This window comes from Mauremys reevesii, linkage group 3 (assembly GCF_016161935.1).
Source record: "Mauremys reevesii isolate NIE-2019 linkage group 3, ASM1616193v1, whole genome shotgun sequence".
NCBI lineage: Eukaryota > Metazoa > Chordata > Testudines > Geoemydidae > Mauremys > Mauremys reevesii.
This window is the reverse complement of record NC_052625.1, coordinates 56,043,191-56,048,397: the sequence shown is the minus strand read 5'-3', so window position 1 is coordinate 56,048,397 and position 5,207 is coordinate 56,043,191.

Here is a 5,207-nt window from a genome sequence, read left to right as displayed (position 1 = left end):
CAGCAGCTCCCATTGGCCTGCAGCAGCGAACCGCGGCCAGTGGGAGCCGTGATCGGCCGGACCTGCGGACGCAGCAGGTAAACAAATCGGCCTGTCCTGCCAGGGGCTTTCCCTACACAAGCGGCGTTCCAAGTTTGGGAAACCTTAGTCCTGCCATGAGTGCAGGGGACTGGACTAGATGACCTCTCTAGGTCCCTTCAAGACCTACGATTCAATGATTCTATTACTTAGAGTATGAGAATACAATTTACATTAGATCTGAATTAAGTTTGTTTTTTCCTGTATATTGCAGCTTTCAGGAAAAAACAAACTTAATTCAGATCTAATGTAAATTGTGTACCAAAGTGCCTGTCTCTCTGCCCTCTCCAAACTTAATTTTTATTTTATTGCAGTCTCCTTTCCACAGAATGTGAACCTTTTAACATTTCCCAGTTTACGTATGGGAAAATGATGCCACAGAAAGGTTAAATGCTTTGCTCAAGGTCACCCACTGAACTGGTAGGAGATGGAAATGATGCCCTGACTCCCAGTCCCCTGTTCCAACTACTAGATAATCATTCTTAACTTTAAGCATGTGCTTAAGTGCTTTTCTGAATCAGCAACCCTCTACTATTATTATTACTTTAGGTTAAGGTTAATATGGGGAAATGCCTTCAGAGCAGGAAATGAATGGGAGTAATAAATGAAAGCATAGTGGGAGTCATTGTCTTTTAGGGCTGTCAGAGAAACCCTGACCAAAGGGAAAAGTAGGTTCTAGAACTATGGGCCAGATCCTTCAGTCTTGATTCAGGAGAACTCCCATTGCCACAATGAGATTAAGGACTGTAAGATTTGGCCCCAAGTTTAACTATACAGCGAAGTATAGTTATACTCCAATCCGTCTGTTAGTCTATAAGGTGCCACAGGACTCTTTGCTGCTTTTACAGATCCAGACTAACACAGCTACCCCTCTGATACTATACAGCGAAGGAGAGTCTCATGAAAATATAATGCAGTAGCTAATTTTAGATCATCAACTATTTTCCTCATTATTCAGTCACATTTGTACAGCTTCACACTACTGGAAAGGCTGAACAAATATTCTTCACAGCCATCATTGTCTTTTTTGATAATGCATATCTACTAGCTAACTACCATTTCATATTATAAACAACCATTTTCCTTCCTCTGGGATATGGTTTTAAAGATCATTTTATTGCTTCAATAGAAAATCAGTCTTTATAGCATTTGAAATGAAAGATTCTTCTTCAGAAGACCATCAAGAACTCACAATGATCATTGGGCCTCCAGCTAGCACTGGAACTCACTCCTCTCTTGAGGCATCACAACCTCCATTTGTTAATCTTTCAGGCACACTGTGAAGTTCAGATTTTGTCTTGGTATTTCAGGGAAAATGGTTTGATATGTAGATCTATTATGTTTAATATTTCTGAGGCAAGTAAACAGAATATTATACTAAGTTTTACAAGCATACCATTATAGGCAGTGATTTTATTTTATTTCTTGTATACTTTGGCAAGATGTTAGGATGTCAACGAGAGGCAGTAGCTTATCCATAGTTAAGACTGAAACCAGCTTCCATGATAACATGGTATTCCTCCTGCCCACCTCATAACCTTGACTTGGAAAATGGTTTAGTCTGAAAATCGCCACATACATGTAAAGACAAAGGAGACTGCAGCTGCAAAAACTGAAGAAAATCAGCCAAATTAAAATGCACCCTGATTTGAAATTTTTCTTTTGACCTAAGTTCCCTCTAAGCTCCAGGCTATTAAGGGCCATGCAGGTGCACAGCGGGGAGATGTGCCTTTCCCCCAGCCCCACTGGAGTTGCTGCGATGGGGAGAGGTGCATTCCCCGAGCTGCTGTGGTGAGAGAGGGCTGGGGGGGAGTCTGCACCCAAATCCCTCATCCCCAGCCCTATCCCAGAGCCTGCATCCCCAGCCGGAGCCCTCACCCCCCCCTGTACCCAAGCCCTCTGCCCTAGCACTGAGCCCCCTCCTGCACCCCAAATCCCTCATCCCTGGCCTCACCCCAGAGCCCACACCCCCAGCCAAAGCCCTCATCCCACCCCCTCATCCCAACCCTCTGCCCCCTCCCACACTCCAAATCCCTCGGCCCCACTCCCACCACACATCACCTCCATATTGGTGCACATAACAAAATTAATTCCGCACATGGATGTAAAAAGTTAGAGGGAACATTGCTTTTGACTAATGTTTCTTTGTCATTGCCGTTACTTAAACTGATTTAGTTAAACCAGTGCAACTAACCAGGTAGGTGTAAACAAGACCCTGTCTTCCTCCTCCTCAGAAAAACTTCATATTCCACCTTCAAACTTTCCATATAGTTACATTTCCTTAAAAACGCATGCACTTGCTATAATATGGAGAAAACAGGTTGGAATCGTGCAAAGTTATTAACTGTTTTTGCTGTGGATAATTCTGGGAATAAACCAATTCCATTAGTTTCAGAGGTAATTATAGGCCCAATCCTGCTTTCACTGACGTCAAAGGCAAAAAAAAAATCCTATTGATTTCAATGGGAGCAGGATTGGGCACCATGCAACTGCGTAACATTTTGCCTTCTATGGGCTGGTTTCAATTTAGAAAAAACATAAATGTCCTTCTATACCACAAAAGTAACAAAAATTTTCTTGGAGTGGCAAAGGCCTGTATTTTCAACAAATGCTTTCCATGACTTTTACAAACCTTCTGGGATGCTTTGATGGGTCAATTCTTTTCACAGAACAATTTTAAAATGACTAGGAAATTGGCTCGTTTCTAGTCATTATCAGCTTTGTCAGCGTCATTGCCTCCTTTAATTTCAATATTCTGATGATGCCCTCCATGCCATATATTTAACAAAATGATCCCAATTTAACTACATGAAAGGAAAAAGAAAAAACCTGGGAAATTCCAAAACCAATATTCTTTGTTTTAAAAATATTAAAACTGATCAACATTTTCCAAATTTTGATTTTTAATAAAAAATTAGGATGATTTTTTGTAAATAACTTTTTTCCTGCACCTTGGCAGGGGGTTAGATTAGATGACCCTTGTGGTCCTTTCTAACACTATGATTCTAAATACTTGGCAAAAAAAACCCCAACAACCATGTTTTGACCAGCCCCAACATATACATTATTTTTCAGTTGTTTCATAAAGCACCATATACCCCTATGGCACTATGAAATAATAAGTGCTAAATATTATTCTGGTGCCAGTAAAAATTAGGATGAGGAAAAAACCTGACACACTATGATTATTTTAGAAATACTGCAGCCCAGGACTGGTCCCTTCCCACCCTTCAGTTCTATGAGTCTGTGTCAGCATTATTTGTTTTTGTATGTCTTATTTCATTGGGAGGCAGCATAGTCTATCTGTTTTGTTGTGTGGCCTTTGCCAAACTTCTCTGATTGTTTGTTTCCCCACCTGCAAAACAGGGATGTTAATACTTCTTATCTCATAGAGGTTTTGTGAGAATTAAACAATTAGCATATGGACAATGCTGTGAAGTTGAAAAATATCATTACATAATACGAAGTATTGCTCCTTATTCATTTGTTACAGGGGGATTAGATTCCTCATAGTTTGTGTGACAGAACTGGTGACTAGAGATATTCTTCAGGTGATGTAATGGGTTGTAATGGAAATCACCTGTATACTTTTGCATGTAGGCATTCTAGAATAGGCAACTGACTGTAAAGAGGAAAATAATTGCTGAGGGTGAAATAGAGCCACTTGTGAACCACAGAAAGACACATTTTGCCTTCAGATGAACTCTAAAGAGGGAGAATTTGGCTGGAAGCACTTCAAGAAGACCTGGTGTGATGTGCAACCTTCTGCCAGGTGCTGTTAGCAGCAACAAGGGCTGGGTTCAAATGTCATGCATGTCCACTTAAAATTAACAAACACTACCAGCTCAAGTCCCCACTCAGAAACATGGGGAAAACTAGATACCTTCATTAGGCACCCTTAACAAGCAATAATTCCCCACTTGCAAGCACAAGACTCAATATAAAATTTGGAAATATTTTATTGGGGAGAAGGGAACATAGCATTAACATACCAAAACACAGCAACAATATATATAAATGAATAATAAGTGAAACCCTAGCAGTACTCCCTTAAATTCATTCTCCACTCATCAGCATAAATACCTCATATGCAAATATCTCTTAAATATGTCACTGTCCCCCCTTCCTGGACTGCTACATCTCACTCACAGTTTGGTGTCAGTAGATCATGCAGTCCCAGAGTCTTAGTGCAGTGAGGCAGACCTGTCTCCAGGCCCTAGGGGAAGTACTTGCCTGATTTACACCTGAGCCTCCATCACTTAATACAGCTTTTAGTGGTGGTGGGTAGGAGACCTTTCAGCAGAGTTCACTCAGCACTGTTGCTGCCCTCTACAGCTTCAACAAAGAGTGACCTCAGCACTCTCCCCTCTGTGGTCTCTCTTCCATTATAGGACCCTTGAACAGAGTCCATGCCATGATGGATGCATTCCCTACCACAAGTTGGAACCCATTGTTCTCTCTTCTTCAGTTCAGTCCCATTATGCCAGAAATTCAGAATTCACGTACAGTTTTGGTGAGTTCTTAAATTGCAAAGAGGATTTTTGGATAGGAAGCTTGTGCAAATGAATTCTCTCTGTAATTGTACTTTCCCCTGTTCACCAATAGTTGGGAATAGAGAGCTCCTTCCTTATAGAACTACTATCTGGAGTTCTGGATAAACAGCTTATAAAGCAGCTCTTTTCACCAACAGATGGTGGCAGACGGTTTCTTCTCCTATGGAGTTTATTCCATCTGCTCTTTCTACTGTTCACCAGCAAATGATAGTAGGGACTAGGGAACTCCCATCCCTACCCTCTATATCTTCAGGCCACAGGGTTTACAGATAAGATGCTGCCTTGCGTAACTCTAGGCTACTGAAAAGACTCATCTTTCTGTAAGTGTAGGAAAATGCTTTGGAGTTTCTCTTTTGAATCTTGATTGTGTAATGGTTAATTTGTATCTGTGTTTTCTTATTCTTTTGCACATATTGGTACAAATAAAACTCTTAGTGCTTTATGTTACCCAGTAGGAAAGCTAAGGTAGAAAATACCAGTATTGTATTGACCATAGTTGTGGCCAAGACCAGCTGAAGCACTTTTTGCTGACTGTCCAACTCCAGACATGCACTCCCAAGGACAGGGGGAAGGACA